Source organism: Leptodactylus fuscus, chromosome 6, assembly GCF_031893055.1.
Source record: "Leptodactylus fuscus isolate aLepFus1 chromosome 6, aLepFus1.hap2, whole genome shotgun sequence".
Taxonomy (NCBI): Eukaryota; Metazoa; Chordata; class Amphibia; order Anura; family Leptodactylidae; genus Leptodactylus; species Leptodactylus fuscus.
In genome coordinates, this window is record NC_134270.1 from 35242402 (window position 1) to 35270388 (window position 27987).

The 27987-nt window shown below is 42.3% G+C and overlaps 1 protein-coding gene and 1 long non-coding RNA gene across 2 annotated transcripts in view; one reads left to right on the forward strand and one right to left on the reverse strand.

Annotated features, from left to right (window-relative positions):
- The window catches only part of ZBTB16 (zinc finger and BTB domain containing 16), a 138097-nt gene that overhangs the window by 100804 nt on the left and 9306 nt on the right, over window positions 1-27987 (reverse strand). The window lies entirely within an intron of this gene.
- On the forward strand, window positions 39-27913 carry LOC142210516 (uncharacterized). The gene is made up of 3 exons (XR_012716988.1): window positions 39-187; window positions 27441-27614; window positions 27699-27913. It is a non-coding gene; the product is annotated as an uncharacterized LOC142210516 (long non-coding RNA).

Consider the following 27987-nt stretch of genomic DNA (forward strand, 5'->3'; position numbering starts at 1 on the left):
TTCGTGTCTTACAGTACATGTGTATACTCTCTGCAGGTCTCCCTTTCCTTTGTGAAGTGAGAAGTTTTCTGTAAGCTGGATGCTGTGATGTAAATAAGACTTGTCCTCACTTCTTCTCCCCCCCAGTGAAGAGACTTGACAACAATTCCTGACAGGTGACAACAATCACACAGCAGTCATGAGATGGGTAATTTTAATTTGTTTTTTCTCTTTGAAACAAAGACTGTCCTATGTTACATGGGTAAAAAAAATATAGACACAATATATATATGTTTGTATCTATTGAAATGTTTAAGATCTGATTTAGTTTTCTGTATTTCTTAAGACTCTTAACATGAAACTGTCAGGTGATTCTTGGTGTCCTACCTGAGCCGCATAGGTTTAGAAGATTTAGGACTCTCACTGTCAATCACTGTGTGTGGGCGGAGTAATCAGAACAGTCACTGTTAATTACTGTGTGTGTGGGCGGGGTAATCAGGACTGTCACTGTCAATCACTTGTATTTGGGCGGGGTAATCAGGACTCTCACTGTCAATCACTGTGTGTGGGTGGGGAAATCAGTACTGTCACTCTCAATCACTGTGTGGGCGGGGTAATCAGGACTGTCACTGTCAATCACTGTGTGTGGGCGGGGTAATCAGGACTGTCACTGTCAATCACTGTGTGTGGGTGGGGTAATCAGGACTGTCACTGTCAATCACTGTGTGTGGGCGGGGTAATCAGGACTGTCACTGTCAATCACTGTGTGTGGGCGGGGTAATCAGGGCTGTCACTCAATCACTGTGTGGGCGGGGTAATCAGGACTGTCACTGTCAATCACTGTGTGGGTGGGGTAATCAGGACTGTCACTGTCAATCACTGTGTGGGCGGGGTAATCAGGACTGTCACTGTCAATCACTGTGTGGGCGGGGTAATCAGGACTGTCACTGTCAATCACTGTGTGGGCGGGGTAATCAGGACTGTCACTGTCAATCACTAGTTGTGGGCGGGGTAATCAGGACTGTCACTGTCAATCACTGTGTGGGCGGGGTAATCAGGACTGTCACTGTCAATCACTAGTTGTGGGCGGGGTAATCAGGACTGTCACTGTCAATCACTGTGTGGGCGGGGTAATCAGGACTGTCACTGTCAATCACTGTGTGGGCGGGGTAATCAGGACTGTCACTGTCAATCACTAGTTGTGGGCGGGGTAATCAGGACTGTCACTGTCAATCACTGTGTGTGGGCGGAGTGATCAGGACTCTTACTGTCATTCACTAGGTGTGGGCGGGGTAATCTCAGCTTCTTTCACTTTATCATAACCTGCTCTCAGGTAGAGCAGGATAAATTACCAGACAGGGTCACTTTACTCTTCCTTTCGCCACCTGTGATATTCCTGTAACCTATAGATACAGATCCTGAAACTAGGCTATATGCCCATGTTCACCACTAATATCTGACATGCAGTTTTTGAGCCAAGCTCAGGTTGGCTGTAGAAGAGGTGCTACAATATAAAGGTATTTTATTTTCAGCTTTACACGGCTTTTCTTGTAGATTTTATGGTAAATGAAAGAGAAAGCATAATGGAAGTCATTCACATGGTGTCAGAATTGTTGCAAAAATTTCTGTAGCTGAAAATTACCTTCCATTCATCTGAATGGGATTTGTTTCTGGAGCATGTGCAAGGATTTCTATAAGCCTTATTCAGATGAATAGTTCAGTTTCATAAATCTCAGCAACAAATCTGATACATGGGAATTATTTCCTTTTATAATTTTTTTTTTAAATTTAACTGCAAGAAAAACTGCATGTGTGAATCCAGCCAATTTTCTGTGTGATGTCATTTTTTTGTGTCCTCTGTGTCATCAAAAAATGCAAGACAAGAGGTAATAATTTTTTTTTTTAATATTATAAAATACTATAAAAAAAACTTTATTTTCTTGGGTCAACTTAGGATTTTGGCAAACAGAAAAAAAAAATCAGCAGTCTGTAAACAAGACCAGAAACCAAATGATGTACATCAAGTGTCCCGTGTTTAATAGTGACACTGGATGCACTATGTAGCGCCCCTGCGGTTTTAGTGGATAGGATTTGGATCATCACATTGGTCTGTAACCAGTTAAAGATGTGACCTGGTTGTAAGCTCCTGACATAGCCATATGTGTGCTTATTTTTTGTAGGATGTCATATTTTTTATAGTTTTCACTGGTGTTTTTAGTTACACTAGGTTCACACTAGCATTGCCGCACCTCCCATGAGGCGACCTGAAGCGACCGCTTCAGGCGGCGCTATGCCAGGGCCCAGGGGAGGGCGGAATTTTTGCTGACCTAAGCCAGTCCAGAACAAGCTGTCCTGGACTGGCTTAGGGTCACCGTTACTGAGCGGTAGATTGGGGAGGCCGCTGGAGCAGCGCTGCTCCAGCGGCTGCCCCTCACGCTCAGGCAGAGAGCAGGTCCTCTCCCTGCCTGCTCTCTGCCTGCTAAAGACGATTGCTCCGTTTGGCCCCGCCCCCTCCGCTCGGCACGCCCCACCCCCTCCGACCCGCCCCCTCCTCCGGGGGCGGGAGGGGGGTGCTTTCTGACGTCCGCTTCAGGCAGCAGAAAGCCATGGTTCACCCCTGGGTTTCCGTCCCACAAAGAACGTAAACCCAATCTGCTTAAAAAGTGGTTACCTGTGGAAACCCGCGGACCCCATATACTGTAATGGGGTCCACCATTATCAAGGGGAATGGGGGACGGAATCGATCACAGATATGAACAACTTTTTGAATTTTATTAATTTCATTTTTTGGAAGGGGAGATGAACAAAAACTTACTTATCAGGATTATTATATTTTTTTCTTTCCTTTATCACCATGCAGGATAAACAAGATGTTAATGTATAGTGCGGGTCCTTTTCGGCACATCAGTATCTTAAAAGGTTCTGAGTTTTTTTGTTGTTGTTTATTTTTTCGGAACCTTTGCCTTTCTTACTGAATTTCTTAATTCTTTTTCAACTTCCACTAGGGGGATCACAAGCACGTTATACTGTAATACTCCTGTATTGTTGTGCTGTATGCTTGTCACTGTCAGGCAGCGTAATAAGAACTGGGGTAAATCCTTTTCTGCCATAGCAATGCCATTCGCACCCTGTCACCCGTTTTGGGAGTTTTTCGCATGTAGCGTGCACAGGTGATACAGATAGGGCTGCCAGAAACATAAAAAATCCATTTAAAAAATTGCAAATTGAAGTTATTTAGCTCATGGCACATGGCTGCTATGTTTGAGGGCAACATGACCATGAGGATGTAAATTGTTTCTTATATGAAAGTCATCTGGTTCCACCATTAATCTTGACAGTAAGGGTAAGTTCACACGGGGTTTTTTGGTTCCGATCCAAAAACCGGGTAACCGCGATGGAAAACCGGTGCACTGTGCCAGCATCCAGCCGCGCACTCTGCTCCAGATTAGGCCCAATGAATGAGCCTAGTCCGGAGGAGGAAGTGTCTTCAGGCCGAATCGTGAGGGCACTCGGCCTGAAGAATGAGCACCTCGCTTCTTTTTTCTGGGAGCCGGGAGAAATGACCTGATTGATTTCAATGGGAGCCATGTTTTTGGCCAGGGTTTTGAGGCGAATATGGCCACAAAACCCTGACCAAAAAACTCCATGTGAACTTACTCTAAGGGATGTTCTTCCCTATATTCAGTGAAGGACATTTTCTACTGAATTTAATCAGTTGTGGAAACCTGTAAATGGGCAATAGAGCAATACCCCTATTTTTGGGATCTGATTTTCTTGACTTTTTATATTATTGTTATGTTTGGTCAACCTTTTCCCATAATGTATTAAATTAAAGTTGCTTTTTGTCTTTACCACACTTTTAGATCCTGAATTTATCGACATTAGAAGTTGCATAATTTTTGGAAATAAATTGCATCAGTGAACTTGAGCTAACAGACAGTATTAAAGTCCAGAGCTGTAATCTTAATTCTGCAGGCTTCAGAAACAGTTGGGACATTACAGTTTTCAGCCAAAGCTTGTTTTGCAAAATTGTATTCCAGAAAGTTTAGCTTTTACTTAAGACACTATACAACACTGTCCCACAGCAATATAGGATCTGAACCTTGTTGCTCAGGGGTGGGGCTAAAGAGTTTGTTGTCTTTCCGGTAGTTACCCAGCAGAATTGTGCTTACAGCTCTGAATATCTACAAGATAAACAGAATTACTCAATTATAGTATTTCTGTAGATCTATAAATAAAGTACAAATACAGTTTGAGTGACTTCCTGAAGAGGGAGGAGGGCAGAGCAGGAAGTCATTTATACACAAGAGTGTATTGTGGTAAAAATGTACATGTAACTGTAAATCTCACCAAGGCCATGACATTGCAAAAAGTGTGACGTGCATCATTGGTGTGCCAACTGTACAAATCCACAATATAAATTTTATTTTTCTAAAATTGGTCTCTAGTATATGTGTCACTTGTCTCCCTAATGGAAAATCGATGACTCTTCGTATGTATGTTAAACTTGACATACAATTTATGTAAATTTGATAGAGTATCTCATCGGCCACATGTAAGGCTCCTCAACTGAATGTTCATCAAATGGTGACATTTCTGGTACAATGACAGCCCCCACCCACTGGTTCCTTTCTTCTTTCTGAAGACTTGATCACATTATCCAGAACTACTCATATTGACCATCCATGATGATTAAAGAGGAAATTTTCTACAACATGACCTCGACCTTCCTTCCATTCGGTCTGTTGTCTGCCCACTCACTGTCTGTAAAGAGAAGCGAGACGTTCTTAAAGGTCAGTTACCAGTTGGCTTCTGGGTCTACGTCTTACTGTTCTACTTTTTGACATAGGTGTACGCTGATTCTTTTGAAATAACGTTGCATTGAAACTTTTAACCTTATAACTTAACCAAAGCTGCGCAATAATATTCTGTAAGATTATCTGTATAGACTAAATAGACCCTACAGTGGAGGTATACAGCCTACGTAAAGGGAACATGTCACATGGAACATGCGGTTCAATCTGTGGGCAACATGTTATAGAGTAGGAGGAGGTGAGTAGATTGATGTATAGGTTTGTAGGATAAGGTTTTTGGAATCCGCAACAGATTCATAGATACAATTTTTCCAAAAGTTTAGGGTTCAGCCAAAGTTAAAATTTTGGGCGTTTGCCACCCATAAGCCACTATGGTGCACTGGGGTCTCTTCTAACTCCAAAGTATAATAAGCTGAGGTCGAGGAGAGGTGATGAGTAAACATAAGAAACAGTCTTACTCACGTATCGTAGGCTTTGTCGCAATGTCTGGTATGGGTCCTCATCCTTTTCAGGTCCTCTGAATGACACCAGTAACCAGGAGGGAGCACTGAAGCGTGATTGGGCCTCAGTGGTCATATGACGTCATTCAGAGACTGGAAGAGTTCGAAAGAGGACTGAGACCTGCACCAGAGTCCAGGAAAGGTGAGTTCCGGGCAACTTCACAAATATTCAGGAGACAAATCTTGTGAAGGTCACCCAACACTAGAAGAGATTCATTATAATATGTTATTGATGTATTGAAATATCTTTAGGATAGGTTGTCAATTGAAGATCGGTGGAAGTCCAACAACCGGGACCCCGGAGATCACCTGTTGAAGCGATAGCAACACTCCATGAATATGCCTTCTGCTTCCCAGACCATACGACTTCAAGTTCATCAGTCACATGATCCCAATCAAGTAACCGTTTGCATAGCCAAGCCATTCTGCTATACAATGTACGGCGCTGTGATTGGTCTCCAGTGAAGAGGCCACACGGCTTGTCTTACCCCTCGTTCACATCTGCGTTTGGTAATCTGTTCAAGGAGTCCGCATGGGGACCCCCTGGACGGAATACCAAACGCATTGGCAAGCGGTGTGCAATGAAAGCACACGGACCCCATAGACTATAATGGGGTCCGTGTGCTTTCCGCGTGCTGCCCACACTAATCATGCGGACATGAAAGTAGATCACAAAGTACTTTTCTGTCCGCATGTTCCTTGCGGACATCGCGTGGAGAGCACACAGACCCCATTATAGTCTATGGGGTCCGTGTGCTTTCACTGCACACTGCTTGCCAATGCGTTCGGTATTACTTTTGGGGGGGGGCCCCCATGCAGACTCCCCGAATGGATTACCAAACGCCGATGTGAACGAGGGGTTAACACAGTAGTCTTCTCAAACATCTGAACTTCAGGAGTCCTTGATGTTGGACTGTTATTATTTTATGGTTGATGACCTATGGTAATCACAACCACAGCAAAAATTTGGTTAGATTTTTAGGTGGTTTTTAGATGTAATTACTAGCCAACTGGCACTGAAAATACTGAATACGCACTTTGTGCTGCTAGATCTATTTAGAATCTGTGACAAATGGGGATCTGACTCTCGGGGACCCCCGTTGATCAGCTGGTTCAAGAGGCGGCAACATTAGGGTGTGTGCTGCAGCCTCTTTACTGAATACCCGGCAGAGTGCTGTGCATATCATATGGATGTGCTTGGCATTGCGACTCAGCCGTCTTCACATGAATGGGACTAATAATATGACCAATGAAAGTAAAATCATCGGTGCAGAAAGGAGGCCTCTTCAAACAGCTAATCGGGAATGGGGGGGGGGGTGTACCGGGTGTCGAAGAGCCACTAATCACATAATGATGGGAGTACTGGGTGTCGGGCCACCACTGATTACATAATGATGGGAGTATTTGGTGTCGGGCCATCACTGATTACATAATGATGGGAGTACTTGGTGTCGGGCCACCACTGATTACATAATGATGGGAGTACTGGGTGTCGGGCCACCACTGATTACATAATGATGGGAGTACTAGATGTCGGGCCACCACTGATTACATAATGATGGGAGTACTGGGTGTCGGGCCACCACTGATTACATAATGATGGGAGTACTGGGTGTCGGGCCACCACTGATTACATAATAATGGGAGTACTGGGTGTCGGGCCACCACTGATTACATAATGATGGGAGTACTGGGTGTCGGGCCACCACTGATTACATAGTGATGAGAGTACCGGGTGTCGGGTCACCACTGATTACATAATGATGGGAGTACTAGATGTACCAAGTGTTGGACCACCACTAATCAGCGGTTGGAGCTATGTACACTTTTAACATAGATAGACAATAGGGTATCATAGAAGAAGATATCACAAAAGTATCCAGTGTTACACAAGGAGATATTCCAACAGATTGCCCAACACTGTCCGAGAATAATATCTGACCTCTTTATAACTTTACAATTGACCCACTGAAGTTCCTAATTATTGTTTGTTGTTTTTTGTTTTTTACTATTTTTTTATACCGCTCTATAGTAACCTATTATTAAGTGCTTATTCATTTTTTATTTCATCTTTCTAAGTAGATATGATTGATGACATCAATAAAAGAAATTACAGGCTTTTTTTAATATATTTTTTTTACTTCTTCATTTTTACGTTGCCAAACTAAAATAATAATAACGCGAAACAAAAGTCATTTGTTTTATTTGTTTAATTTGCAAATCCAGATTGATAATCACCTGCAAATGTGTCACCGTCTCATTAAAATAATATTTTACGCTTGGAACCAGGACTGTGAAATACTTGTTTACCCTGCTGGCTATTGTTCTCCACTTAATTCCAAGGATTGCTTGTTTCAAGCCTTCTTATAACGGAGAAATCTGCATGATGATATGCATCTAGATCTTAAGGACTAATGTTTATGACTAATATTGACTCAATTCTTGTCTCGTACTTTGGGTTAAAAAGGAACCTATCAGCAGGTTTTAAAACTTTTAATCCGTATGAAAATGAGCTGCTCGGAGCAACCGTAACTACATAGTACATAGTTACATAGTAGATGAGGTTGGATGAAGACATCAGTCCATCAGGTCCAACCTATAACCCTACAATCCCCTACAGTGTTGATCCAGGGGAAGGAAAAAAAACCCATGAGGCTTATGCGAATTAAAAATTCCTTCCCGACTCCAATCCGGCAGTCAGTATAAAACCCTGGATCAGTGTCCTTAAAATCTAGAATCGAAAACCTGTAATATTGTCAGAGCACTCCTTGTCAACTCCCAATGTAAAGATTGTTCCCATTATCCAGCGTCCACATTGGTTTCCAGTTGTTCTTCGGTTGCACAGATCAGTTCATTTGCTTATGGATTAAAGGTTAAAGCAAGATTGTCTTTTAACACAATAAAGGTATATGCACATTGTCACGAATTGGCCTTACAACAGCCTATTAGTGGCGTAGAAGTCATTTTGGCACTGGTAGGCTATCTAAAGTAGCCCTCCTCAAGGCCATGGAGTCAGAGCCGTGAACAGTGTAGAATTGAGTTGAGTCGGAAAAATATTACCGGTTCCAGCTTCAGAATAAAATGATTATTTTGAACTATTTAATGTCATTATTAATATTGTATAATTAATTAGATGTATAATTTATTGAATATTTACTTTCTTAGCAATTTTGTTTCTAGATTTTTTGTGAATTAGATGATCTTTACTGCTTCTGTCTAGCCATGGCTATCACCCATTTATGAAGGAGTCACCAAGAGTCAGTGCGAAATAACACTCTGTGGTTGTTTTTTTTATTTTATTTTATTTTTTTCATGCTCCTTAATGAGAATAATAAGTTGTTGGTGTCTTAGAGTCGTTTGAGTTCAGAGCTCTTACCTGAGTCATTATCTGGAGTTACGCCACTGAAAACCCCGACGAAACACTGACACCCACTTAGGGTTATCAAGGCAGACAGCTCTTATACAAATTACAACCACTGTTTGCCATGGGTAAACCGTGACTCTTTTAGATTGAAGATCCCCGTAACAATGCTCCTTCCTGTCAACGCAAATGGTGTCGGATCTGAAAATATAGATCATTTCTTCACGTAGAAAATAAATAATCAGCGGTCAGTCATACCTTTTATACTCATGAAGGATAAAAATGGATTACAAGATTGTCATGCTACTAGTGAGCTACATAACCTGAAAATATTGTATTGTTATGATTGAAATTTTGCATTGGCCGCATAGAAAATTCTTGTGAAATTGCAGTTGAGAAATATATTATTAAAAGCCCTATTTTTTCATTCCCGATAATCTGCCTGTCTAATAATGCCTGTGATCACCCCATGAACAATAGAGATGAGCGAATAGTAAAATGTTCGATATTTGTTTTGAGTAGCCCCTCAATATTCGACTACTCGAATCGAATATCGAACCCCATTATAGTCTATGGGGGGAAAATGCTCGTTTCAGGGGTAGGCAACGTTCGATCAAATTATACTTACCAAGTCCATGAGTGAGAGTCAGGCTGGATCCTCCGAGAAGTCTTCTCCGTACAGCATCCCCGCGGCGTCTTCCGGCTCTGAATTCACTCTGCCAGGCATCGGGCCTGGGCAGAGCCGACTGCGCATGTCCGCACTACAAGCGGGCATGCGCAGTCGGCTCTGCCCAGGCCTGATGCCTGGCAGAGTGAATTCAGAGCCGGAAGACGCCGTGGGGAAGCAGCACGGAGAAGACTTCTTTAAGGTAAGAGAAGAACCAGCGTTGATTGGCCGACTGTATAGCATTCAGCCAATCAATGCTGTTTCTGCATCCAACTTTTCCATTCGAATAGTGAGTGGTACTCGATGGAGTACGAGTATTTTGAATACCGTAGTATTCAATCGAATACCTACTCGATCGAGTACTACTCGCTCATCTCTAATGAACAATTGTTTGCCATTCAGTCCTCATTCAGAAAAAAAAATTAGTGTAATAGGACCTTAAAGGGGGTGTCGAGGCAAGAGAAAAATATATTTTTTGAATCAGTCAGGGGAGGTGAAAAAAATAAAACCCATACTTACCATTTCCTCAGTGCTCCGGCTCCTCCCAGTGAGGTCTAGTCCTCCTGATCCATTGTTGTCTTCTGGCGGAAGTCACCAACGCACGTGACTAATCATCAATTTTGTAAGGAAAAAATGTAATTAAGGGAACAGCATAATTACAGCCACGAGGCTGGGACTTCAGACGCAATAGGTAACTAGCTGATTGTAAGTGCTGACTGGTGCTTTGAACTGTGCTGTGATTTCCTATTTTGAGAGAGGCAGATAGAGCTGGTCATGTAGGCTGGAATTTTTTATTTATTCTTTTGTCAAACACAGTAGTGGATTTATGAAGAAGAAAATGTATAAAGGAATGACTGATACTTCTTTCTTTGCGAAAAGATAGAGCATGTCACTTCTTTTTCCCGCTAGCTTAAAAAAATCACTAGCGGGGGAAAAAGCGGGTGACTCTCATTGAAATGAATGGGAGACGTTTTTTTCAGGCGGATTTTGAGGCAGATTCTGCCTCAAAATCCGCCTGCAAAAAACTTTGCGTGAGCATACCTTAAGTGTTTGAACAAAGGGTTATTCTGATGATCCAGAGTGAAACAGAATTGGAAATGAACTGTGTTACCTATACAGTCCACTGTCAGTGGCGAGTGGGACGCAGGAACGGAAATGTGCCATTATGCACCAAAAAGGCACCAAGCTTAGGTACATTCTTGGCCACTTTCTAGGCACGCTGAGGTAGTAGTCTTATAATGATAGCGTCTTTCATGCTGAGGCCCCACATTGCGGAAACGCAGCTTTTTTCAGATTATGCTGATTTTTTTGTTTTTTGTGCTAAAGCCAGGAGTGGTTGAGCAGAAGGTAGAAGTATAAGAACTTCCTATTAGAAATGAGCGAGTAGTTAAATACTCTATATTCGATATTCATTTTGAGTAGCCCCTCAATATTTGACTACTCGAATCGAATATCGAACCCTATTATACTCTATGGGGGAAAAATGCTCGTTTCAGGGGTAGGCAACATTCAATCAAATTACACTTACCAAGTCCACAAGTGAGGGTCGGGCTGGATTCTCTGAGAAGTCTTCTCCGTGCAGCGTCCCCGCGGCGTCTTCCGGCTCTGAATTCACTCTGCCAGGCATCGAGCCTGGGCAGAGCCGTTCTGCGCATGCCCGCACTACTAGAAAATGGCCGCTTTGACTGCCGGAGCCGGAAGACGACGCGGGGACGCTGCGCGGAGAAGACTTCTAAAGATAGGAGAAGAACCAGCGTTGATTGGCCGACTGTATAGCATTCGGCTAATCAACGCTGGTTCTGCATCGCATTTTTCCATTCGAACAGCGAGTAGTATTCGATCAAGTATTTCGAATACCATAGTATTTGATCGAATACTACTCACTCATCTCTACTTCCTATATATTTCTTATTCCTTTTGTAACCATTCTTGGCTTTGACTCTCAAAATCTGCAACAGAAAAAGCTGTGTTTCCGCAACGTGGGGCCTTAGCCTTAAAGGGGTTGTCCCATTAATGACATTTATCCCCCATCTAGAGGCTCATGAGGTCGCAGGCACGAAAGTTCCCCTGAATGTTCTATGTAAATAGAGCGGGGCGATAAATGCTTGGCCATCACCCTATTCACTTTCTAGGTCTGTTGGGCTGGCAATCTTCCATAGCCCCAGAGACTTGAGTGGATCAGTAGCCAAGCAGGTGCACCATTGCTGCATTCACATGAACCACTCGGGGTACCTCTGATAGGTGGGGGTCCCAGTGCATCTGGCATATGTCAGAAACATTATTAGAGGGAAAATCCCTTTTAAAAAGTTTCATTCTTCTAGACTATAGTGATGAAAAACAGGCACCAGTGTCAGGAGTGTAATGAAAGAACTAGAAGGAACGTTGCTGCGTACGTGTATTCGGTGTAAAGCTTCACAAATACACACCCATGGATTCTTGGAGGGTTCCGTCTCGCTTCTGTCAGTAACTGGTTACCTGGGGTATATGGTAGATTGGCAGTAAGGGCTGAGATTTAGGCTCCTTCATGTCATATTGCATGGAATAGAGATGCAGAGGACAGAAGCGGTGGTAATGACCTGTCGTTATTAAGGTGTCGTTATGTCTTGATAGGCACAATATTAATTTGCATTTTAATGAATACATGAAAAAAAATGCATAAAGTAGATGGATGTTTTTTGGCAGCAAGTTTTATTTATGACTTGCTGAATGGCTTGGCGGTTACAGAGTGCATAATGGAAACATATCATATTAGTATATATGAATTACTGAGCAGATTAATATCCCTTAAAAAGCTGGAGAGCCGCACGTTCATTTCTCTACAGGGCCGGGTCATCATAGGAAGTGTTAAAGTGCATCTGTCAGACCAGTGAGCGTCTCACTGTCATAAATTAGAAAGAGCGAGGCTGTACCGTCTGTCACTACTTCATTTACAGGGGGGGGACTAGGAGGCAGTAATATCTGTGCCTACATAATTTACAGGGAAAGACAAGAAGACAGTAATATCTGTGCATTATCATTTATGGGGCTGTAATATTTGTGCCACAAAATGGACAGGTATAGGACATAATACTATGATAATAATATGATAATACACAGGGGAAGAAACACTGTTCACACACTGACAAGGCACATGTTGGTGTGCATGGAACCTTATTTCGAGAGACAAGGAAGCAGTACTATCTGTGTGTCATAATTTGCATGGAGATGTAAGAAGTCAGTGCTGTCTGTGCCCATATCATTTATGGTGAGACACAAGGAGGCAGTTAATGCATAATATACAGTAAAAGAAAATAAAAAGCAGTACTATCTGTGCCTCACCCTTTATGTGAAGAGACATGGAGGCAGTACTTTCTGTGCCTTCATAATTTACAGAGGCAGTACTATCTGCACCTGTGTAATGTAGACTTTATTATGTCTTCATGACGAAGATTTACCAAAATTAGTGCAAATGAAAATTGGTGCAGTTGCAAATGACAACCCATTGGAACGTCCTTTCAGTGTTCTTTCAGAGTATTTTTGGAAAATTAAAGGGGTATTCCCATGACACTTGTTCACTAACCTGCAGGCTGTTATGCTCTCTTCACTTCCTGCTTTTCTCGGCACATAGGTGGGCGAGGTTTCACTTGCACAGGATTGGTTGTACATAAATTACCACAGTGTGAAGCTGATGTAGCAGAGATGGATTTGAGTCAGTTTACATTACATACAGAGGTAACGGACTCCCTATCTCAGCCCTTATCAGCCAAATTCAATTAAACCGACTGATAAGAGCTCAGAAATCCCGGAGCTCTCACCTCCCCTATCTGTGTCATTTAAGTAGTGGAGCTTCTCAAACAGCTCAGAGCTGCTCCCAGCCCCGCCCTCCCCCCTGAGAGCAGGCAGCTACATCACTTGACAAATCAGCAGATAATCCCAAGCGCCATAGAAACGGAGTGTAAACAATGAAGTGAATAAATTAAGATTGCGACCAAACAAAGCAGTTTTGATGAAGCAATGCATTTAGGAAAAGTCTTAAATCCACATAAACTAGCAGTATAGATAGGATCCTTGTGATGGGACAACCCCTTTAAATCGGTAACATAGACTCTGACTGTTGCACAACACACAGACCTTACTTAATCCTTAAAGAGGTTGTCCGAGCAAAAAATAAAAAATAAACTGGGGCTGGGCAAGTGAAAGGAATTTTTTTAAAAAAATCATACCCGCCCTTCCACAGTCATCCCGGCATGGTCCGGTCCTGTTGCTCCGGTGTCTTCTCAAAGTTTAACTGCTCGACGGCTGTGACGTCTCGGGCCTCAGCGGTCACGTGTGGCAGAGACTTCTGCCGGAAGTCAACAATGGACCAGGAGGACCGAACCGCACTAGGAGGCACCGAAGCTCTGTGGAAAGGTCAGTATGATTTTTAAAAAATCTTTCATCTCTCATGACTGATTTAAAAAATGATTTTTTTTTGTCTGGACAACCCCTTTAACTTACTACTATGGTCTATGTGCAACCATTTCCTATTACATTGTACTTGTAATACCATGTCACATCATATCAATGTGTTCCTGCTGCGATGGTTGATGCTACTCCAATGTAATTTTTTCTCATTAGATAGGACAGTCCATAAGTGTGAACAGGAATGTATAAAACTTTAACTGCAATGCAAAGAATTATGAATGAAAATATAATCAAAAATAAATGGCGCCTAACTCATAACACAATGGCGGAGGCTTGTATCTATACATCTATATGAAATACTTATTTCATTAGCAGAGACGCTATACACAAAAGTTCTTGTGTGACCCCAAGCGAAATGTGCTCTGGCTTTGTTACATTCTCCATAGACTGATTCATTCTGTGCAGTGATCTTGTCGCCTTCGAGGGGGAGGGGGTCCACGTTAGTGTTTGTTTACATACACGCACTATGTGGATGAGCATGTCCATAGAGCGGACACCCATCTTGTTACTGACCTGCAGTATTATACAAACATAACCCATTATGGACATCTATATATAGCATCTTTAACACCTGCAATTTTTTGATATTTTTGTCTCCGCTGGTATATACAGAATATCTCACAGCCACTATGGCGAAGTCCCAGTTTAACGTGGCTTGTAAAAATAAGTATTGTCCTTGTGTAACCGGTCTCGGCGGTGTAAGAGGGCTCCTATCTTGAGATGTACAAGGTGACTTGATGCCGAATTCCTCTCCACAGCTCCCTCAGTGCTGGACAGCTCAATGTTACTCCTCTCTGCCAACAACAAACATGGAGGAAAACGCTTTTCACAATCAATGAACCAGAACCAATGCATTCAGTTAAGGCTTAAAGCTGTATCCCCTGTGCCTACCCATCCCCCTTTCCTCCCACCATAGCAGTGCCTATACACTTTCCAGGATTTAAAGAAAAGCCCCCCTCTCTCTATAGTAGATTCCACTTGGAGAGAAATTCCACACATTTTCAAGGCTGATCTCTCAAGTTAGTGCATTGATGTAGAGCTAAAAAGAGCACCCCCCACTCACACACCCCACACCACCTTTTTATACTGATCACATCTTTGCACAGTACAGCACAATAGGGGCAGTGCTGTGATGGGGGGACAGGATTCTATTCATGGGTTCTAGCAGCACTTTAAAAATAAGACTTTAACCCCTTACACCGAAAGCCTTTGTGTTTTGGCACGGTAAAATATGACCATTTCCGCATATGTTACTCACGTTCTAAAAATTTACCTCCTCCTGAAAAGAAATAAATTCCTAATTATATTTTGTTAAGAAATATTAAATATATCATGCAGATAAGTGCAAAAAATAATAGGTATTACTATGTATTAATAAAAATTCTAAAATATTATTGTCATTCAATAAAGTGCTTTTACTAGTAGTTTATGTTTTTTATTAAATCCTAATTTTTAAAAAAATTTTTGCAGCAATGGATAGATGATAACTTTTTTTTATTTTGTATACTAAGGATATGCTAAGTATATATTTCATATACAAAGTATACAAAATTCATATACTTCTTATACTAAGTTCTGATGCACACTATAGAGCAACGTCCAAGGAGACACACAGAGTTCATGGACAGCTATTTAGTGCCCCTGTAGGAGACTATATAAAATAATCTCCCATAGCAATGCCTTTATGTGAAAACTAGCCTCTGCCCGCGACTTCGTCTGTGTGTTGTTGACTTAGTTGATCTGCCTATATTGCTGCCATCAATGGTTTGCCTGCTCTGGCATTTCGGCAACTCTTAAACTGTCCTGCTCCTGAACTTGTTCCTCAAACCGTGCCTGTGATTGTTCCGGCATCTCAGCAGCTCGATCGGGTGCCATATAATGAACGTGTTGTTGGCTTCGATGATCCGCCTGCTCTGGCGTTTCAGCAGCTGTCAAGCTGGCCTGCTGCTAAACTTGTTCCTTGTGCTGTGCCCGTGATTGTTCCAGCATCTCAGCACCTCACAGGAATGCCATATAATGAACATGTTGTTGGCGTCAATCATCCACCTGCTCCGGCGTTTCGGCAGCTGTCACCTGTCAACAGCTGTCAACTGTGCCTGTGATTGTTCCGACATCTCAGCAGCTCACTGGGAAGCCATATAATGAGCGTGTTGTTGGCGCCAATGATCCCCCTCAGCTCCACTTGAGGAGAACTCTGTGACTTCATAGCTCTCGTTGTTTTAGAATTTTGCGACAAATTAGATTTTCTTTTTCCCGGCATGTTTGAAAATACCAACTGCCAATTTAAATTAAAGGGGTTTTCCAAGCCAGTGTGTCAGCATTGCCTGGAGCAGATCAGATAATATGCAAATGTAGGTACACAATGGACTGAGGGTTAGCTGAGTGTTTACACAAAGAGATAACAGACCTGGCTTTGTCAGAACCTGAGATAAGCTGCTGCAAGAGCAGTTTTATATAGTACGTGAACATAAATTTATAACAGTCGTGAAGCCATGTTATTTACTAGCATAAAAAGCCTATATGTTAATCGAGGTTACAAACTATCTAGGTGCCAAATTTCATTCAAATCCTTTGAGATGTTTTTGCGTGATTAAGGAACAAACATCCAAACTTTCACATTTATAATATTATTATTATTATTAATAATAATTATTAATTATTAATAATAATAATTATTATTATATTATTATTAGTAGAGTAGATAGAAGATAGATAGATAGATAGATAGATAGATAGATAGATAGATAGATAGAAGAATAACTCAGTAATACTGTAGGTAACGGAACATGACACAATTAATCTACATCAATCTGATCAAAATAATAATAATAATTAAAAAATTGGATTTATATGGAGGTACAACAACTCCCTATGCATTTCTATACGTAGTATAGTGCAGTTTAATACAATTCAGAAGTTGTATAAGCTGTAACATGGCCATGAACATAACATTTATTACACTGTTTTTGTTACTTTTTTGTTACAGGAGCCATAAAACTCTACATTCTTTTTGTATTGTGTTGAAAAAGTTGTCAGAAAATGTCTATTTTTATATACACTTGTATTATCGGTTTCTATAAAATGTTTCCATGGGTACAGGAAAACACCAGTACATGAGATCTTTATCTCATGAGAAAATACATCTGACGAAACACTTAAAAAAAGTAACTTTTTGGGGGGTTAATATGAGCTCCCTAAAATGATTGGAACATATACTGTGTCACCTTGACCCTATTAAAGTATACAGGACCAGTGGTGTAACTTAAGTCTTGTGGGCCCCGATGCAATCTTTTGTCCGGGGCCCCCTACCTCATCCCTACAGCGAATTCTTGATAGTGATAGTTATGGGTGCTAAGGAGTTTAATCCTCCTTAGTGTGGTTAGGGTAATCTGTGGGTCTCCTTGGCTTATGGGCCGGATGGAAGCTGCAATCTCAATACTGATGCCAGTGCTTATGGGCCCCCTAAGGCTCCTGGGCCCTGGTGCGACTGCACCCCCTCAAGTTGCCCCTCTGCTGAGGAAGTAGCATCAGTCTATACTCCTGTTTTAGCCCTTTGTTTCACCATGATGTATAAATAAAGCACCGTGCCTTACTTATATATAATGTTGATGTCACACGAAGCGGAGCTATAAGCCCATTGGTGCCCTGTAGTACAGTAAAGGTGTGCTGTAGAGTGGTGGTGGAAGATCTCACTGTCAAGCTGGCCTGCTGCTAAACTTGTTCCTTGTGCTGTGCCCGTGATTGTTCCAGCATCTCAGCACCTCACAGGAATGCCATATAATGAACATGTTGTTGGCGTCAATCATCCACCTGCTCCGGCGATCAAGGTTTGCCAAGGTCATCTGTCTTCTGGGGGACTGCTAAAAGTTTAATAAGAAAAGTTCCGCCACTCCCTCACCCAAAAAAAAAAGACAAAATGTATTCCAATTTTCTGATAAAATTAAAAAAAAAATACATATTTTGTACCCCTACATAACTTTGCTTGTTATTTGCACTGCACTGAAAACAGCAATAAAAAATACTAAAAACTTATACGTGCTCCACGTTCGTACCGATAAAAACTTTAACCCCTCCAGCAAAAACCAAGCCCCAACACAGTTAATGTTACTCATAAATTCTAACACATTATAATTGAAGAAATTCATAAAAATTGTCATTGGGATATCTTACCGACTTGTTTTTGATGGATTTGTCCACTTTCGTGGCAGACAAGCCCAACCCTGAATGTTTTTGCTTTTTTTATATATACATGCCAACGTAATGCAAACAAGACGTCACATATTTCAAAACCTTGAAGGAGAAATGATCTCTCGCTCCGTTACAGGCCGCGTTGCCTGCCCTGGATCTTAGACATATGCCCTATTGTGCTCTTACTTGTGTATGGGTTTCTAAGTGGAGAACGTCCCCGGGGAGAGACACTTTTCCCACAAATGCAAATATTTGTTTCCTATACAACCACACAAAGACAAATGATAGCTGTGAACAGTAACACAAAATGTGGACTTGTTTACACATAATACACATGGTTCAGATTTAATGTCAGTAAGTTCAGTAAAAATAGGGTCCAGATGAAGTGCAGTTTTTAATGGGGTTGCCCATTGCAGCTGAATGAGACCCAGGCTGACATGTGTAATTACAGAGGAGTGCGAGAATATGGCATATGTAAACAAGGCAGAACCTTTTATTGTATATCAGCACAAAAATAGCATTTTGCTCTGCAATTTTCTCTCATTTCCGCAATTAAAGGAAGGGATAATGGCAAAGCCAGAGGTGTTTCTGTATCAGAGATACTTGGATCCATGGACGGTTAAGAGATCGTTTTTTTTCTTTTCTTTTAATTATATAATTTGGATCTTTTTCTTAGATTTAGCTATTTCTATTATTATTATTTTATTTCGATAAATTTAGCCAAAATGATTTATATATATATATAATGCTCACATTTGAGGTAGCACAGAATTAAGGGTGTCCATACTTATGGATTCATTGCAGTGGTGGGACTGGCAATACATTTGATGTGTATGGAGGTCTCCCGACTTACCCGATGATAGATAGAAGGATTGATGTATACTATACTGAGAGATAATAATGTTGTTGGATTTTAACCTGCTTGGGAACCTGAAAAGCCAAGCCTAATCCTCTTAAAAAGTGGTTACCCGTGGACCCCATAGACTATAATGAGGTCCACCTGAAAAATGGGGAGAGAAAAGTCCTGCTTGCTGCGGATTCGTGAACGGAAACCCCGAATGTAGAGCACCAGCCTGTGAGAAAGTGAAGGGTGTAGTTTGGGAGGACAGGTATGTTCGAGCCAGGCAGCTAAAGGGTTATGGTAAGACCCACACCAGGGAGGTCAGCTGTGTAATTAAGGCCTGATATTAGTCTGTGTGTCAGGTTGGTACAGGAAGCATAAGGCACAGTCCACTGTATATGAAGCTTGAGTATTTCTTGTCTGCGGCTTCTTCTTCCACCACCATCCACAGTATATCATCCAGCTGGAGTATCTGGACCCAAATGATCAGATAATGATGTCTTACTCTGGGAATAGATCATCCATATGAAAATTTTCTTGGTGTTTTGAAAAATGTATTTCAGGAAAACTATAGGCAATAAAATTCCATTAGTACCTAGAGTAGGAGCATGAGTTTTCTATTTAATGTTCTTTGATCCCCATATCATGAACTGCCCCTTAATGCCCCTGGTATAATACAGTGTATCCATTTTGGGAATGTTCAGTGGCGGATCCAGGCTTTGTGGGGCCCTGAGCAACTGACTTTGGCGGGGCCCTACTTACCTGGGGGGTGTGGGGGTTCCCTAATTTGAAAAAATTAGCCCTAAAAATGCGTTTTTCAAATGCGATTCATATTTTCTGACATTACATTCTGACATTACAATAAATACAATACAGTAATACTCACAGGAGACGTCTCCCCACATTTCTCGTCTCTTCCCTTTGGACCGCCATGACCACTTCTTTCAGCTGTGACTTGACTCTGTAAAGTTTGAAACACAGACATCTTTGACTCCTCACTTCTCCACGCACCCAACACCTACATATATATAATATATCCCACAGCGGCCCCTGCAGCCTATATTATGCCCCTCAGTGGCATAATAGACTGTGGGGCATGATAGAGGTTGCAGGGGGACGCTATGGGGCATAATAGAGGTTACAGGGGCCACAGTGGACCCTTCAAGCTCTATTATTATACTAAGGGGTCTTTTCAGACCCCTGAGTATAATAATCGGAGCCCCAGGGGAGATGAAAGAACATAATAAACACTCACCTCTCTGAGATCCGATGTTAAAGAGGACCTTTCCATGGTTTGGGCAAAGGCAGTTCTATATACCGCTGGAAAGCCGACAGTGCACTGAATTTAGAACACTGTCGGCTTTCCAGCGGTATATAGAACTGCCTTTACCCAAACCCCTGAAAGGTCCTCTTTAATCCTAGCAGGTTTCATGCCTATATGGTACTGCTAGCACAGGCTTTGGGCCTATATGGTAATAAACCAGACCACGTGACGTCTGGGCATTACCATATAGGCCCGTTGCCAGCTAGTATTAACATTGGATCCTGGAGAGGTAAGTAACATTGTTTATTATGTTCCCTCACCTCCCCTGGGGCTCCGATTATTATACTCGGGGGTCTGAAAAGACCCCTGAGTATAATAATAGCGGTAGTGGGATCGCGGCCTGGCTCGGGCCTATTCACTGCTATCCTCCGCGGTCTACAGTACAAGGGGAAGCGGGGGCGGCAGTGATCAAGTCCGGGGAGGTTGGTAAATAGGCTGCAACTGTAGCGGCCAATTATAAAACAAAAAAAATGCTATTATACTTACCGATCGCACTGCTGCTGCTCCCGCTGCCTCCGCGATCCTCTTCTCTCAGCAGACGTCAGACGTCTACGTATCAGCATAGGCGGCGTGATGACGCTGCCTACGCTGATACATAGACATCTGAACCAGCGCACGGAGAGCGGCAGCTCTCCTGCCCTGGATCCGCCCCTGGGAATGTTCCTTGTACTAATGTTTGTTTTCTGTGAAGCATCACCACAGGAGTAACAAGACCGACAGAAATGGAGAGGGGAAGCGGAAAGCATGGAAGAGTTTATGTATATGTGTATGGAAATGCATGACAGCTGTGCGGTGACTATATGGACTATTTATTACTAAGACTAGACTTATCACCATCCTATGAAGGTGTGTGAGAAATTGGATTTTTAGACCCCCCCGATCAGGTGACACAAGGCAGCAATGACAGGATTTAAGAATTTACGTTATAGTTAGACGGTGGCCCTGTGGTTAGCGCTGTTGTCCTGAACCACTGGGGTCCTGAGCTTGACTCTGAAGAAGGACAACATCTGCATGGAGGCTGTATATTACCACAGTGTTTTCTTAAGTTTCCTGTTATGTACTTCAATTCTTTATCCAGTCAACCATAAAGCAGTAGTTTACCGTCTGGCATCTGGTTTGGTTAATATAAGGCAGTTTTCTTCCTTCTGGAGGGGAGCGCATTTAAGTATTTTTTTTCCATTGCGTCTCTTTAGAGGTGGGGGCCCAGGGGAGGTGTAAAAAAATATACTCACCTCCCCTCACCTTTTCTTGGTCTTGTCGTAGTGTCACCTGCAATCCTCTCCTTCATACAGCAATGCCTACTAGTCCGTATCCATTTCATATTTCCCACATGAGGCTTCACCCATACAAGTTTCAAATAGGTTAGTGTTACTGGCTGCCTTTGATCTCTTATTATTATTATTATTATTATTATTATTATTGTTTTCTTATTATCATTTATTTCATGACTGTTTTTGGTTCTATCTGGCTTGTTTTTGCCACATGTTCATGTTATGCCTAGCCCTTGTTATGTATAGTTGTTGTATATATCTCACTGCACTAGTACTTTTCATCACCTGTTGACGCCTCACGCTGATTTGTATTTGCTATTTTAGATAGTTTCTGAGGAAGGTCTGAGGACCGAAACGTCAAAAGATTTATTTACGGATCTAGTTTATTGTCAATACTACTTTGCATTGTGTCAATGGCGTTAACAATCCTGTTAAAATAAAATCACAAAAAATTTTTTTTCACTTTAACCCCTAAGTGTGTGCAACAAAATTACTTCTTGTAGTGTCTATTATGACGCTCTGAATGCCAATGTGACCACTGTGTCTCAATCACAGGCCTCAGTGACCCCGGGTGCATAATCTAAAAACGATATTGGGATATTCGAACCGTGATTGTGCCGAAGATTAAATACAAATAAAACAACCATAGGGCTGGTATCTTTATAGGCAGCACTCACATCGGTCTAATTCTCGGTCCTCATTGGTACAAAAGATGACTCTTAGTTCCCACTATGTCTCCACCCAACTCCTTCTTTCCTGCTCTTGTTCCTCATCATGCCTCTCTCTCTTATTTTTTTTTCCAAATCTGGTCTCCAACATGACTCTGCTCTCATTTCTTGGTTCCCTTTCTCGTTCCATAACATGACCCCTACTCTCATTTATAGCCCCCACTCTATATTCCCACCTGCATGGTTCTCACCATGACTCCTTCTCATGCTGCATGGTTCTCACCATGACTCCTTCTCATGCTGCATGGTCCTCACCATGACTTCTTCTCATGCTGTATGGGTCTCACCATGACTCCTTCTCATGCTGCATGGTTCTCACCATGACTCCTTCTCATGCTGCATGGTTCTCACCATGACTCCTTCTCATGCTGCATGGTTCTCACCATGACTCCTTCTCATGCTGCATGGTTCTCTTTCTCTCTCTCCTCACTATGATTCCTTTCCATCCCACATGGTTCTGTCCCTCATCCTTGGTTCCCACTATGGCTCCCTTTCCTACTTCTTTCATTTTTAGTTGCCTTACTCCGTTTAGTGCACCTGCAAATACTCTTCTATGATATGATAGGCCCTCTCTCTCATTTATCTTATTTGCTTACTTATATATTCCACAGCGATTTACAGACATTAGCAATCATTGTTTTTGGGAGGAAACCCATGTAAACACATGGAGAACATACTGCTTGCAGATATTGTTTTTCACAGGATTCGAACCCAGGACTCCTGCACTACAAGTCTATTAAGCTAATCACTGAGCCACCATGCTCTCTCCTCAAATCTCTTGCAAATCTTCATCCCACTCCAATCCAGTGATGTGAGGCAGGACAGATGCATATGAGTCCAATATCAGTCTTTCCAAACAGGTTCGCACCCACATGGTGGTCTTTGTTGAGAATAAGAGCGGGGTAACAATCTGCTTACAAAAGCTCACAGCTCATACAGTATTATGGAGAGAAAAATTGGTTACAGAAAAAATTAGTCTGGAAGGGTCTTCTAAAAATGGAGGTGTTCTGGTCCGGTTTTCACTGTATATCTCTTGCCTTGTATTATATTCTGCTCCTCAATGCAAAGCAGCGATTTTTACCAAACTGATTTCTAGATACAAAGTATTAAGAAATAAAAGCAGTAAAAATAGCCAGGGTATCAGTTTTACTGAAGTTGGAGAAAAATCGTGTAACCAACTTAAATACGCATGTTTTATTCCTGTAATTTGTAATTCAGGAATATACTGCTGAGCTCACACAGTGAAATTAACTGGCACATCCCAAATTTGCCACTCGGCATATTGTGTCTTTCACTTCCAGCCTGACAGGCCTCTTTCACATTCAAATGAACTTCTTTTTTTCCTTCAGCATTTTCTAAGGAGAAATAAACATTTATCAATGCAGGCGGTAAAAGTGACACTTTAAGCCACAGATATGGTGCACAGGAGAGAGACAGATGGGGCGCGGATGGACAGCAATGTGGACGGTCACACATCATAGATTTACATCATAATATGCCATAATGTATGCGTCTTACAGTATTATAAGGCTCAGTTTCACATAACAAATGCCAGACAATACTGTATGGTGCATCATGGGGGAACCCTGTCGGACCCCAGTATAGTCGATGGAGTCCATTAGATTCCTTTGGTGTCTATCATGTAATGAACACCCTGTTTTTCTGCTTATGAAAGAACAAACAAGCAAAAAACCTTATATAGATGTGAACCCAGTCTTACCCTTCGTTAAAATCCTCATTTGGTATTACGTTCGGGGAGTCCGCATGGGGACCTCCCGACCGGAAAACCGAACACAACTGCAAGCGCTGTGCAGTGAAAGCACACGGACCCCATAGACTATAATGGGGTCCATGTGGTTCTTGCACGCTGTCGCACGAATCATGCGAGCTAGAAAGTAGATTGTGAACTACTTTCCTGCCCCTATGATCCCTGTGGAGATCTGGCAGCAAGTACAAGGACCCCATTATAATCTATGGGTCCGTGTGCTTTCACTGACACATTGCTTGCAGTTGTGTTCGGTATTCTGATCGGGAGGGTCCTCATGCGTACTTCCCCGGACGGAATACCAGCGCAGATGTGAACAAGGCCTTAGCATACTAGCATTCAGGTTTCTGATTGGGGACCTGAGATTGGAAACTTTATCCGCTTAGACCTTACAGTCTAGCGCCATCACTGGGTGGTGAGGACCCCCCTCCCAAAAATACAAGGCTATGGAAGAAAACTGTCGGGGCGGGGTATTCCTCACAACCAGCGATGATGATGAATTCAGTGCACTGTCGGCTTTGTAGTGCTATATAATACCGCACATCAGGAGAAGGAGATAGATTTATAAGCCCTTGTTCTCAGGGTCCTGTCTTCCATAATGCCAGTTTGTCACTAAAGTCCCTATTTGACAGGCCAACAAAAAAAAAAGTGTCTAAAGCCTCGTTCACATCTGCGTTTGGTATTCTGTTTGGTGAATCCGTATGTGGACCCTCCCGAACGGAATACTGAATGCAACTGCAAGCGCTGTGCAGTGAAAGCACACGGACCCCATAGTCTATAATTGGGTCCGTGTGCTTGCCACAAGCTGCCAGCACAAATCATGTGGACAGGAAAGTAGATTGTGAATTACTTTCCTGTCTGCACGATCCCTGAGGAGATCTGGCGGCAAGCACACATACCCCATTATAGTCTATGGGGTCTGTGTGCTTTCACTGCCGACCATTTGCAGTTGCGTTCTGTATTCCGTTCGGGAGGGTCCTCATGCGGATTCCCCTGGATGAAATACGAACGCAGATGTGAACGAGACTTAAATGTGGTGCAAGTCAATTTCGATCGAATACCTCACCGCCATAGGAATGCGTGTAAGCGGCCGAACACCAAGGGGTTAAGCGGCGAATACTATTCGCTCATCTCGTGTAGCAACGCATTGTGTTTTTTCCTACTGTGCTTTTCACGGAAGGGCCGCAAAGGTTTCCTCTGCAGACTTTCTATTTCCATTACACCTATGGGGTAACCGCCGACTTTTCCGTATAATTGACATGCTGCGATTTCCAAAAGCGCAACGGTTTTGGAAATCATAGCGTGTCCGCTGCGCGTATTTTTCCGCAAGGTGTGGATGGGATTTCCTAGAATCCTATCCGCTTTGCAGGGACTGTAAAACATGGGGTCCGGGCCTTAATGGTGTCCATCACATTATTATTTTGAAGGCAAATTTTTCATTACAGACTGCACTATTCTTGCAGTCAAAAATTTCAGAAATCCCAGTGACATGGAACAAAGTGCAAGTGTGAACAGAGCCTAATGGATGTCATGTTATTATGTTATGATATTAATAAGTATCTTGTTATCATTATTTAGATGAGATCTGTAGTACCATGTTATGTACTTTATTGGAGTTTTGGAGAAAATACTCATTTTCCAGTTGCTTCATTTTTCATGAACTTTATTTGCACATTTTTAGATCTCTCCGCTAACACTGAATGCTGAGTCTCGGGTTATTTACGGGAGCTAAACAGATGTCTCACAGCTGCTGGGTCAATGCTACATGATTGCCCGCTCTTGTGCGAGAATTATTGTGCACTGCTATGTCTCTAATAGTGCAGGGCAATTTTACTTTTATTGATGCAGCAGTTACTTCTCCCTTTGCAATGACAGGTCAGGTAAGGATGCACAAGTGTCTTCCATTCCATCGGTAGACTTCATTGGAAATAGATTCCAGGGTCAATTCATTTGTCTTTTCTCTATAGTCCTGCTGTTTAATTCAGTCTCTCACCATGCTTGCAAATATCTGTTGGGTACAACCAAGCCAGGAAAGTGTCCTGGTTTTTCCTCAAAAATCTCTCCCCAGCACCTCCTTTTTCAACTTGACTAATAGGTCTAGTGTATTTCATGTTATTGGCAGACTCGTAAAGTGGTGCACACACCTTGGACAGTTGGACTTTTGCAAAGGGAAGGGCTAGTGCCAGTCCCAGTGCTGGCAAGTTTATGCCACAATCTGATGTAGTGTGGTTTATGGGTTATGTTGTAGCATGTGTTGTGAACTTGCACTTGTAGTATGTACTTGCACTATGTTGTATGATGTGTTGTATACATGCTTATGTCTCTTTAATTGGCATTGAGCATTAGACAGTCAGTGTTCTAGTACTTTCTGGAAGTTGAATGGCATAATGATCCCTTGGAGGTGGAAGAAAGTTGTGAGCATGAGATGCACTGTGGGATAAGTTGTGTGTTCTTGTCCTGTGGTGTGACCTAGTGGCATTAGATGGTACGCTGACTAGTCAGGGCGGGATATGGCTTCCTATTTAAGGGTCATTCCTGTACTTTATAGGGCACGAGTCAAAGAGACAAGTAAAAATTGGAGGTCCACTTGCTGCTGGAGGTCTGCTTAGTGGAGGCAACACCTCAAGAGGCCAGGCCAGTTGGGAGAGCCATATGATGTGCTTGCAAATGGAGGAAAGTCACCAATGCCAGGTGATTCAGTGACCTGGCATACCCACATGATCATCTGGGAGAGAAAGCCCTGGATGTGTCATGGTGGGCAATGCATCCTTTGTAACAGTGGAAAACTATGTACACATCTATGCACGCATGGAAGACTTTTTCCTACACTGGTTTCAGTTAAAAAATGATGGACACCTGACAGACCCCAATAAAGTCAATGGGATCCACCGGGCTCCGTGTGTTACTACTATTTTAGTGGTCCGCCTCTTTGTTGTTCGGGTCCCCCAAATGACCCAAACAACAGAGTGGCAACACTAGTGTGAACCTACCTAAGGGTGCATTCACACGATATATTTTGGCTTGGAATCTGACACGTGATTTTGCGGCCGATTAATTACACAATATTGATAAAGTAATAATATAATTATAAATAATAGTTTTATCTTGCAACCATCCAAAATTGGTCGTGCCCCCCCCCCTCCCCGCCCGATCTCACGAGTCTGACTCCCCAGCCCCGTTGTACACAACAATGGGGAATTTATTAAGGACAATTTTCTTTATGTTGACCGTAATCTGTTTCATGCTTGGATCACCGCAATAATTAGGTGCACAACTCTTAATAATCTTGGTACATCTCATGAGTCCCATGCACTCTAACCTTTGACTATAGTGTGCATTTCATTTATAATCTGTACCAGTTTTCTAGCGCAAATTATAGTAAATATGTCACACAATGGAGGACCAGCCCTACGTTGTCCATGTTTTTCAAAGTTTCGGATAAAGGGTAAAAATTTGCATATTTTTGCACAATCTAAAGGTGCCAAAAAATCTTATGCTAAAAATTTTGCATAAATTGAATCTTGAATGAATTCCTCATAATAAGTTTTTCTTTCTACAGGTACAAAACAGGCAAGACATATGAAGATATCATTGGGAACGATGAAGATGAGAATTTGGTGAAAAGCTGGACTCCCCCATCTTGTGCATTTAGTTATCATACATTATGTGAGAAGGTGACTGGTAAAATTCTGGAAGGTTGCTATATGTCAATAAGGTTCCTCACTTATGTGTGGTGAGTAAGGTCACAACACAGGCATCTATAACAAAACCTCAGCTGTGAGAAGGCCTTTCTATTAACTACTTCTTGTCCTACTAGGGAGGAGCCTTCAAACACAGGTGGGAGCAGGGCCTCATTAAAGGCCTGTAAAAAGTGGAAAAGATCTCAGTCCTGGGAAGTTCCTGGAGAAGAGAGAAGGAGCCGGGTTCTGTCCTAAAACACTGCAAACTGGTGAGAGTCCAGTCTGAACTGTTACCGTTACTGTGTTCTGTGTTGACCGTTTGACCGTGTGGCTGAAGCAAGCCACTCGTACAGTTAAGGGATTTGCTGTATAGTTAGTAGCTCAGACGAGCAGGATTTCTGTTATTGTTTTGACTGAAGTTAAGCC